Below are 11,028 nucleotides of genomic sequence, written 5' to 3' on the forward strand. Positions count from 1 at the left end.
GTGCCGGATCAGGCTGGAGCTGTAGCTGAAATCCTTCCCACATTCCAAGCACCTGTGGGGCTTCTCCCCTCCATGAGCCTTCTCCACCACCTCTGAGCTCTGACTGAATCTCCGGCCGCCTTCCCGGCACAGGGAGGGTCTTTGCTCCTCGCAGCTCCCCAGGATGGGTTTGCAGCCCCTCCTCCTGAGGAAACTCTGGGGCTTTTCCTCCTCCTCCATCTGCCCACACCTTGGGAACAAAATATCCTGGTTTGGGAGAAAACAAGAGGAGAAGGCCTTGGGTTGGGGGACTCTTCCTTGCCCAGGTGCAGCTCAGGAAGACATTGGGCATCTTGTGTCTGTAAGATCCACCAAAACACCAAGATTCAAACCAAAAATCCTCTAAACATCACGACACAGATCAAAAATACCCAAAATATCAAGATTCAGCCAAAACTCCCTCCAAAATATAAATATTCAGACCCCCCAAAGTAACAAAAGCACCGACATTTAGCCCAAGAAACACCAAGATTCACCCCACTGAAAAGAGTGGATTTTTCTTCCCGGTCACCTGGTGCCTGTGGGGAGTGCAACGCTCTTGGGGCTGGGGGAGAGGCTGCAGATACAGAAAGGGGTGGAACCTTGAGCTGCTTCCTGTTCCGCCTCCTCCTCCTCCTCCTGTGTCCCTACTCTTCCTCACACTCCTCTTCGTCCTTCTATTCTTCCTTCTCCTGCACAATCCCACCTTCTCCTCCCACGTGCATTCTTTTACCATTTTGTTCTCCAAGCCTGCTTCTCCTTCCCTTCTCCTGCTGCCCCCAGGCTCAGCACCCACTGCCGGCTCCCTCTTCCCCCCAAACCCACAGCATCCCAGCGCAGGGGCAGCGATGGAGCTGGGGCAGCTCGGGCTGGGGCAGCGCTGGGCTCTCGGCCGCTCCCGCCCGCACTCGCTCCCCACTGCAGCCGCTGCCGCCACCACAGCGCGGGGGGGCCCGGCCTTGGCGCTCCCCGCTCCCACCTCCCCAAATTCCCCTGGCGGGGGGCGCTGGGGCCAGGAGACAGACGAGTGACAGATCAGGGGGGCTGGGAAGAGTCGGCAGCCAGAGAGCACTGAAAATCTCAGCAGTGACTACAGTGGCATCTTCGGGGACTAAACATGGCAGGGCACCCATGGAGGGTAGAAAGGGAAAGCCAGGAAGGGCTCCCGGCAAAAGGGATGATGATCCCAAAATATCTCTGAAGGGTCCCTTGGGAGCATGTTGAGGGAGTTTGCACATTGTCCCAGAGAGAATCAAGGACATGGACCCCCAGGGGGGCAATAAGGGAAATCCAGAAGGGATTGAGACCACAGGAGATGGATGCTGTTGGTGTGCTGGGAAGGGATTGGGTGAAGGGCAGTGTGCAGGAATATGGCTCAGGCAAGAAGCAGCAGGAGGAATCTATGTGGCAAGAAAAAGGATGATGTAAAAGACGAGGAAGAGAAAAATACTGAGGAGGGGCATTTTTTTCAGTAGGCTCTTATCCTCAGAAGTTGCCATCTGATCCAGATCGTTTGTATCCCCGGTTGCCAGGACAGGCACACAAGGAGGTGAGGATTGCAGGGGGTTTCTCTGTGCTGGCAGCGGCAGGAGCGGGCGCAGAGGGGCGGCACCGGGAGCACGGGCTGGGGGCCTGTGGGGAGCTGCGGGGCCGGGCCGGGGCTGTGGGGCAGCCGGGGCTCAGCGCCGGGCGCTGCCTGAGCCCAGCAGCCGCCGGCAATTGCAGGCCCGGCAGTGGCCCCCGGCCCCCAGGAGGCTGCGGGACGCCCCGGCCGCTGCCCGGCCCCGTGGAGCTGCCGGCCCTGCCCGCCGGGGGGGCCGCGTTTGGACACTGCGGCAGGACAGGCACCGGCTCTGGGATACGGGCTGGCCACGGCAGCGACAGCACAAGGAGCAGCAGGAAGGAACAGCTGGGAAATGGGCATTGGACGTGCAAGGATCGAGATTAGCTTTTAAGCATTTTCCTTGGGTCACTGCAGAAAGGAATGATTTTGCAGAAAGCTCAGCAGTGTGATAAATGTGATTCGTGCTAATTAAATTTTAACTGTATATTAACAAGATTGTATTTAGAAGACAATTGTTATAGAGCGAGGGGGGAGATGGGTGAGACAGGGCAAAGGACATCTTCCAGATGTTGGGAGTCGAAGAAGGAGGTTGGAAGAAAGTCAAACAAGAATAGTTGAAGTACGTAGGTCTGACAAGCAGCACCTAGAAATAGGAAGTTTCAACCTTGAAATTGGCCAAAATGGAATGATTCCAAGCATGAGACTCAATTAAAGTCTTGTTATGGAAAACATCTGCTCAGTCACACAGGGCGCCTGCGCTACCTGCAGGTCACACCTCGGTCACTGAGGAAGACGATGAGCCTTCATCGGAAATAAGACCCTCAAAAGGATGAGAGACCCCCTAACCCATTAGTAGAGCATGCGCCGTGCAGTATAGTTACGTAGTTTTTAGGAATAGAAACTAGGAGGAGCTTTCTAGAAACTTCTGTAGCCTACAGTCAATAAGTGGGATTGTTAGCCTGGATGCTTTGGTACGAGAGGAATGGGAGCCACTCCCCGTATCCCCGGTCGGAGGGGGCCCCTCCCCGGTTGGTTTTGCTTATGCTTTATATGAACCTCAATTGTACTAAATTACTTACTGCCAAATTTTGTATATTCTTAAATATATGCACTTTGATTGTTTCATCTCCAATACTTTGTCATCTCCAATACTTTGTCATCTCCAATACTTTGATTATATTCATTTTGTTACTATTAAAAACTTACTATTAAATTTAATCTTGTTGCTTGATAAATTGGAAAAATAGAACATCATTCATAACAGAACCAAGGGCACAAGAGTGACACTGTGAGGCTCCAAGGGACCAAGGGGGCATTCTGACATTGCAGAACAAAGGGTCCACTGTGACACAGTAGGACCTCATGAAAGCATGGAGGCCATTTAAAAGTTTGAAGCCATGTGAAACCAAATATCCATTTTAGCATTTCAGGGCCTTGTGAAACCAAGGGGACCCTAGTGACACTGGGGCTCAGTGAGACCAAGGGGTCACTGTGACACTGTGGGGTCTCATGGAACAAATGGCCTATTGTGACATTGCAGAGCCTTATGGGAACTGTGACACAACAGATCTCATTGAACAAAGGGGCCATTGTGACACTTTGCAGCCCCACGGAACTAAGGAGTCCATTGTGACACTACAGGGCATTGTTGGGCCAAGGGGCAATTGTGGCACTGTGTGGCACCACTGAACCAAGGAGACCATTGTGACACTGCAAGGCCCCATGGAAGCAAGGGACAGTTGTTACACAGTGGGTCCCCATGGGAACAAGAGGCCAGTTTGACACTGCAGGGCCCAATGGATCCAAGGGAACAGGTAACAGGTCTGGTTGGCTTGGCCTGACTGGTCCAACTGCCCTCGGCACGTCGAGGGTCTCTTCTCATGTGCCCCTGAAACACTGGGGCTCTGGCCTTTCCTTCAAATGCAAAAGAGCTGTCCTTCTCATCCAGGTGCCCATGGCCAAAATGGGAATCCACCTCCAAAATTCCCTATACCCAGGAATTGCTCCTAGACAAAGATTGCAATTTCCAACAAGTCTGGCTGCCCTTGGCTTCCTGAGAGCCATCTCTATCCTGCCTTCACACACTGAGGCCTTGGGCTGTCCTTCCTATGGAAAAGAGCTGTCCTTCCTGCCCAGACATCTATGGCCAAAACTGGTACTTCTCCAAAATTTCCTATCTGCAAGGGTTTCTCCCAAATGGAAAAAACTGCCAGGACAGACAGGGCTGCCCTTGGCCTCTGGTGGTCAGCTCTAATTTGCCCTGAAATACTGGGAGGGGCTCTGTGCTTTCCTTCCTATGGAAAAGAACCATCCTTCTCTCAATGGTCCCATGGCCAATATTAGGATTCCACATTCCAAATTCCATACATTCAAGGACTGCTCCAGACAAGCCTGTCAGGTTAGACAGGTCAGGCTCCTCTTGGTGTCTGGTGGCTGTTGAGCATCAGCCCCTGAATCACAGAATCACAGAATCACAGCACCACAGAATCACAGAATCACACAATCACTAGGTTGGAGAAGACTTCCAAGATCATCAAGTCCAACAAATGCCCTAACACCTAAACAAAACCAAGGCACTGAGTGCCATATCCAGTCTTTTTATAACACATTCAGTGATGGTGTCTCCACCAACCCCTGGCAGATCATTCCAGTACTTTATCACCCTTTCTATAAAAAACTTTTTCCTAATAACCAACCTGTATTTCACCTGGCACAGCTTAAGACTGTGTCCTCTCGTTCTGTCAGTTGCTGCCCAGTGAAAGAGACCAACCCACACCTGACTACAATCACCTGCCAGGGAGCTGGAGAGAGTCATAAGGTCACCCCTGAGTCTACTTTTCAACAGGACAAACATTCCCAGCTCCCTCAGCCACTCCTCACAGGAGTTGTGTTCCACACACCTCACCAGCCTTGTTGCCCTTCTCTGGACACACTCCAGCCCCTCCATGTCCTTCCTAAATTGGGGGCCCAGAACTGGACACAGCACTCGAGGTGCTGCCCAACCAGTGCTGAGCACAGGGGAAGAATCACTGCCCTGCTCCTGCTGGCCACACCATTCCTGATCCAGGCCAGGAGCCATTGGCCTTCTTGGCCACCTGGGCACACTGCTGGCTCATGTCCAGCCTGCTGTCCATCTGTGCCCCCAGGTCCCTTTCTGCCTGGCTGCTGTCCAGCCACTCTGTCCCCAGCCTGGAGCACTGCAGGGGTTGTTGTGGCCAAAGTGCAAGACCTGGCATTGGTCTTGTTAAACCTCACCTCGTTGGATTTGGGCCCTGGATCCAGCCTGTCCAGGTCCCTCTGCAGAGCCCTCCTACCCTCCAGCACATCCACACTCACACCCAGCTTGGTGCCATCTGCACATTTGCTGATGCTGCACTCAATGCCCTCATCCAGATCATCAATGCAGATATTGAAATCCACGCTGGCTGCCTCTGATCCCTCAGCCATCCTGGAGGTGCCCTGTGATGGCACTCAAGGTGATCTGTTCCATCACCTCACCAGGCACCCAGGTCAGGCTGACAGGCCTGCAGTTCCCCACATCCTCCTTCCAGCCCTTCTTGGGCATGGGCTCACATTGGCACCTCCAGTCCTCTGGCACCTCCCTGCTGAGCCAGCACTGATGAGAAATGATGGAGAGCAGCTTGGGCAGCTCATCCAGCAGCTCCCTCATCCCCCTAGGATGGATCCCACCTGGTCCCAGAGACACCTGTGAGCATCTGAGTGGCTCAGCAGGTCCCCAGCTGCTTCCTCCTGGATTACAGGGGTCTGTTCTGCTCCCTGTCCCCATCTCCCAGCTCAGGTGAACACTTGTCCTGGGGACAACCTGTCTTATTGTTGAAAAGTGAGGTGATGAAGGGGTTGAATACTTCAGCCTTTTCCTCATCTTTGGTAACCATATCCCCCCCTAATAAGGAATGGAGATTTTCCTTGTCCCTCCTTTTGCCATTAATGCGTTTATAAAATCATTTTTGTTATCTTTCACAGAAGCAGCTGGGTTAACTCCTACTTTGAGCTTTCACCTCTGATTTTCTTTCTGCATGACCTAACGACTTCTTTAAACATTTCCTGAGTTGCCTGCCCCTCTGTCCAAAGGTAATGCACCTTATTTTCTCCCCGAGTTCCTGGTAAAAGCTCCCTGCCTAGCCAGGACAGTTATTTTCCTCGCTAGCTCACTTCCTTCTGTGAGGAATGTGAGAGACAGGTTGCTTCTGCTCCTTCAAGATTCCTTTCTTGAACTGTCTCCATTCTTCCTGGAATCCTTTAAGAGCTGTTTCCCGTAAAAAAATCAGTTAAATTATCCCCAAATCTGCATTCTGAAGTCTGCTCTCTGTAGGCCCAGTGTAGAAGTTTTGTTGATGCCCCACCTGCTTTCACAGAATATTAAAAAACTGCAGTATTTCATGGTCACTGTACCCCAAACAGCCTCTGAGCACCACATCTCCCACCAGCCCTTCTCTGTTTGTGAACAGCAGGAGACAGAGCTTTCCTTGGGAGTGAGACAAGAAGGAATCTTGGTTTTAATCAAGGGCATATTATTTTGATTTTTCAGTTCAGAGAAGGGCTGACTTAAACATTCCTTAAGTGATCTTGATGCTGAATGTCTCCTTAGGAGGTCTGGGCATGCAGAAAAATGAGCCCCTTGCAGGCCAACCCTGTTTGGACAACCTGCTCCTCACCCCCAGCCTCACCGTGTCTGACATTGCCTATCTAGGACTGACATCCTAAAACATAAAAAGCCCCTATAAATTTATTATTAATATTGTAATTTAATTAAATAATGAATACATAATTATGCTTTTATTTTTATAATACTATTATTCTTTTTTATACCGAATTTTTATATTTATATGAAAAAATCTATACATTTTTAGCAATCACAAAAATTAATGGTCGTTAGTTCTAAGAAACACAATTCACTTCATTAATTAATTGACCACTACTGGCCATTAATTTTTCCCTCTTTATGATAATTAGCCCTATTTTAATCCCTTTCTCTTCTTTTTAATCATTTTCACAGACAGGATAAAACGGGGCCACTTTGGGGTCCATGAAGACATTTCTGGGGTACATTTCAGGAAGTTTTGGGTCTGGGGAGAGAATTTAGAGAGAACTTGAGAGTCTGGAGGACACTTCAGGGAGCCGGGTGGTCTCTTAAGGATTCTGAAGGACACTTCGGGGTCGGGGTGAGCTCTTGGGGGTCCAGGGGGGCACTTGGGGGTGAGGGAGGGGAATCTGGGGCCATTCGGGGTCCAAGCGGGCACCTGGGGGGCTCTGACGGGGCTCTCCAGGGTGCGGGGAATGATGGGAGTTGTAGGCACAGGTATAATACGGTTCAATGGGGCCACGGAGCATCATGGGAGTTGTAGGAGCAGCTACAATGTCTCTCCCGTGGTGCATGACGGGAGATGAAGTCATGGCTTCAATAGCACTCTATGGGAACCACGGAGCATGATGGGAGCTGTAGTCCCGGAAGTGGCTCGGCCAGGGCGTTTGGGGGTCCGGGAAGGCACCTGGGGGACACTTTTGTGTCCGAGCCGAGACTTGAGGTGCTCAGGACGGAACGTGAAAGGTTCGGGAGCACTTGGGGGGAGCTTGGGGAGCTCTAACCGGGCTCTTTAGGGCTCAGGGCACGGCAGGAGTTTTAGGTACAGAACTGTGTTATGAGGGACTCTGAGGCTGTGGGGGATTACAGGAGATGAATTCCCAGAAGTGACTGTAACGGGAATCTGTGGGGTTGGGAGCATTCAGGGGATCTGGGGACATTTTTAGGGGGTCCCGAATGGGTGCTGAGGCGGCACTTCTGAATCCTGGAGGGTCTGGGGGACACTTAAGGGACATGTGGGGGACGGACACCGGGGTTCTGTGGGGCACGGGGCATGAGAGGCGTTGTAGTCCCGGCTCCAGTTGGGCTCTGTCAATCCCAGGATGTCCCAGGATGTCCCTGTATTTTCAAGTGCAGCCCACAGTCCATCCCAGTCCACCCAGATTCCCCTCAGCACTTCCCATCTTCCCAGGTTGTCCCAGTGCTCCCCAGTGTTCCCAAGGAAACTTGAACTTCTCCCGGTTGCTGTGGCAGCCAAAGCCAGCAGTGGGGTCAGTGCAGTGTCCATGGCCACAGCCCCTGGCAGTGGCCCAGGGCAGGTTGGGATGATGATCCACCCTCACAGCTGGCCCAGGGCAGCTCTGCAGTGGTTTTGCTGGAACCTTGGGCTGGCACACACCTGAGGAGTTTTAGATTGCTTCAAAAATTAAAAAAAATTCGAAAGCCCCTCTTTGCCAGAGTTCCTGAGGAGAGACCCCGGATCAACATCAATGACAGAATGCTGCAATCACCTCTGCTCTAAAGAGAACAGTAATAAAATACACCCTTTAAAATAAGAATGGATATTTCTTAGAAGCTCTTTGAAATATTTCTCCATAACTCGAGTTGAAAACCTTCCTAATGAACTGCACCAGACCAGATGGAAATCAAGGCAGAGCCACGGTTTGTCAGGACTTGCTTGATCCCAATAAGCCCTGTGGTGCATTTGGTGCTGCCAAGGAGCTCCAAATAATATTTTGGAAATATTGGCTCATTCTCTGCAGTGCTGCCTTTGCCAGGAGCCCAGCCCAGCTCAGCAGCACAGACACAGCACAAGGACTTTAATGACCCTCTCGGGGTTGGGGCTGAGTCCCTGAACATCAGTCCCTGAGAGGGAGCAGAAAAAACCTCTCAAGAATTCCAAGTCAGATTCAAACTGCAAAGTTTCTTTTACTTTTAGTGACTCCCACTGATAAATGTGAAGGAGGTTTCCCATTGATTGAATTAGAGCAGGAAAAGAAAACTCTCAAGAATTGAAAGTCCAAAGTTTCCTGAAGTTCTAATGGGATCCACTGAGAGACATGACTGAGAAAGTGTTCCCTGGTGCAGGTTTGTTGATTTTACATTATATTTTCAAAATGTGTGTTTATTGTTTATATTATATATTTTTCAAGTGTGGCCTTATTGATTTTATGTTGTAATTTTTGGTGGGGACTTTTTGTTTTTCCAAATGAAGCAGAGAGACAGGACTTCTGAGTTCCTTTAGAAAGTGTGATTTATTTTGTTTAATTTTCTATCCAGGTAGAAAGGGTAAGTTTGTCTTAGAAGTGGTTGCAGCATGGCTTAGAAGTCACAAGACTTATGGTTACAAGGTCTTTTAAGGATCTATTAACCAATAAATCACTGTCAACGGAGATATTTCTGTATCTAATTTAATACTAAGATATTTTGTTTCACTGACTCATTCCACAGAGTGAACTTAGCCAATTATATCCTCACACACAAACTTACATTGCTGCACTCTACAACTTCTTGTTCCCTTTGTAAGTACATTAATTTCTTCTAGATCTTAAATTCAAAAGCTAAACCTATCTCTAATTGTGTTTAGTTTTAAACTTTGGATAACAGACATTGCATTTTGAATTCTAACACAGCAATGAATTGACTTTGCTCTGGGTGTTGCCTGCAGCTTCCATCAGCTCCAGCTGAGCTTTGGCTTTCCTAAACACATGAACACACGCTCAGGGCAGATTTCTGAATTCCTCCTCTGTATCTTCTCCTCACTTCCACCTCCTGGTCGTTGTGCTGTGGCTCATGCCTGTCATTTGTCCCTGGGGCAGCACAGCCCCCCTGGCCAGCACAGGCCCCACATCCCCTCATCAGACACGGCACAGCACAGGGAGTGTTTTGGGTGGGCAAATGTTCCCCACCAGAGTGTCCACTCCACACCTCAGTGTCCAGTCCCAGCACCCACATCCCGTGCCAGGGGTCACAGAGAGCCCTGCTCTGGGCTCTGCCAAGGGCTGGCTGAGGAGTGAGCCCGGGCAGGGCTGATGCTGCCCCTAGAGCAGTGCTGAAATGGGCAGGAGGAAGGAGATAAGCACAGAACAAGTAGACCAAGAAAGTGGGGAGAGTGCCCAGGTCTGGAAGGGGCTGATGAAAGAGGCTGGAGGGATGCTCAAAGCCCTGGGGCACCTTCTCAGACTGGCCATGCCACCAAAGCCACAGACCAAGCTCCTCAGTGCTGCACCTGCCTGTGTGAGTTCCCTGCCAGGGGACTGGCACAGCAGCACACACCTGCTGGAATGTGTCCTGGCCCTGCAGAGTCACACAGCTCACCTGACAAGAGTGGGCACTCGCCTTAATTCTTTGGGGCCTCAGATTGTCACAATGTTCTCCTTGTTTCTGCAGTGTCACCATGGCCACTTGCTGCCAAGGGGCCCTGCAGGGTCACAATGGCCCTTTGGTTCCCCACAGTGTCACAATGGTCTCCATGGTTCCATGAGCCCCCACAGTTTCACCATGGTCTCCACAGGAAGGAATCCATGAATCCCCCGTGTTTCATGGGCTCATGAACTGCAGCCACCAGAGGCCGAGGCCAGCCAGACCTGTCTGTCCTGGCAGCTTTTGTCTGGCAGAAACCCTTGTGGATAGGAATTCTGGAAGAAAAGCACCAATTTTTGCCATGGGTGCCTGTGCAGGAGGGATGGTTTTTTTCCATCGGAAGGAGAGCATGGAGCCCCAATGTTTGAAGACAGGGGAGACCCAGCCCTAAGGAAGCCAAGGGCAGCCAGAATATTGAAAATGGCAGCTTTTGTTTGGGAGCAATCACGGATATTGATAATTTTGTAGAGGGAAATCTCATTTTGGCAATGGGTTCCTGGATGAGAAGGACAGTTCTTTTCCATTTGAACGAAAAGCCCAGGGTTTCAGGGGCACATTAGAAGAGACCCTCAACATGCCAAGGGCAGTTGGATCAGTCAGGCCAAGCCAATCAGACTTGTTCCTTGTTCCCTTGTTTCCATGAGCCCTTGCAGTGTCACAGGGGTCTCCTTGGTGCCACAGTATCCCAATGGACCCTTGGTTCCATGGGGACTCACAATGGCAGAAGGGTCTCCTTGGTTCCATGAGTCCCTGCAGAGCCCCTTGATTCAATGAGGCCCCAAAGTGTCATCATGGCCTCCAGGATTCCATAAAGTCCCACAATGTCACAATGGACCTTTGTTTCCATGGGGTCCTGCACTGTTCCGTGAATCCTTAGTTCCATGGGATCCTGTAGTGTCACAATGCACTGCTTGGTTCAATGGTGCCACACAGTGACACAATCACCCCTAGGCCCCACAAGACCCCATAGTGTCACAATGGTTCCTTGCTTCCATGAGGCCTTGTAGTGTCACAATGGACTCCTTGGTTCAACGGAGCTGCAAAGTGTCACAGTGGCCCCTTGGTTCAGTGAGTCCTGTGCTGCCTTAAGATTTTACCCTTAATATTTTTCAAATTCAGTACTGCATTAGTGCATAACTCTAAACTTCATACAAAATGTTAGTTAACTGTATTCACATTTTGGTCAAACAAAACAATTCATCTAGGCCTGAAACTCAAGGACACCCTACAGCCTCAGGCTCTGAAAAGTATAAACAAAAGA

Source organism: Sturnus vulgaris, chromosome 30 (assembly GCF_052056855.1).
Source record: "Sturnus vulgaris isolate bStuVul1 chromosome 30, bStuVul1.hap1, whole genome shotgun sequence".
Taxonomy (NCBI): domain Eukaryota; kingdom Metazoa; phylum Chordata; class Aves; order Passeriformes; family Sturnidae; genus Sturnus; species Sturnus vulgaris.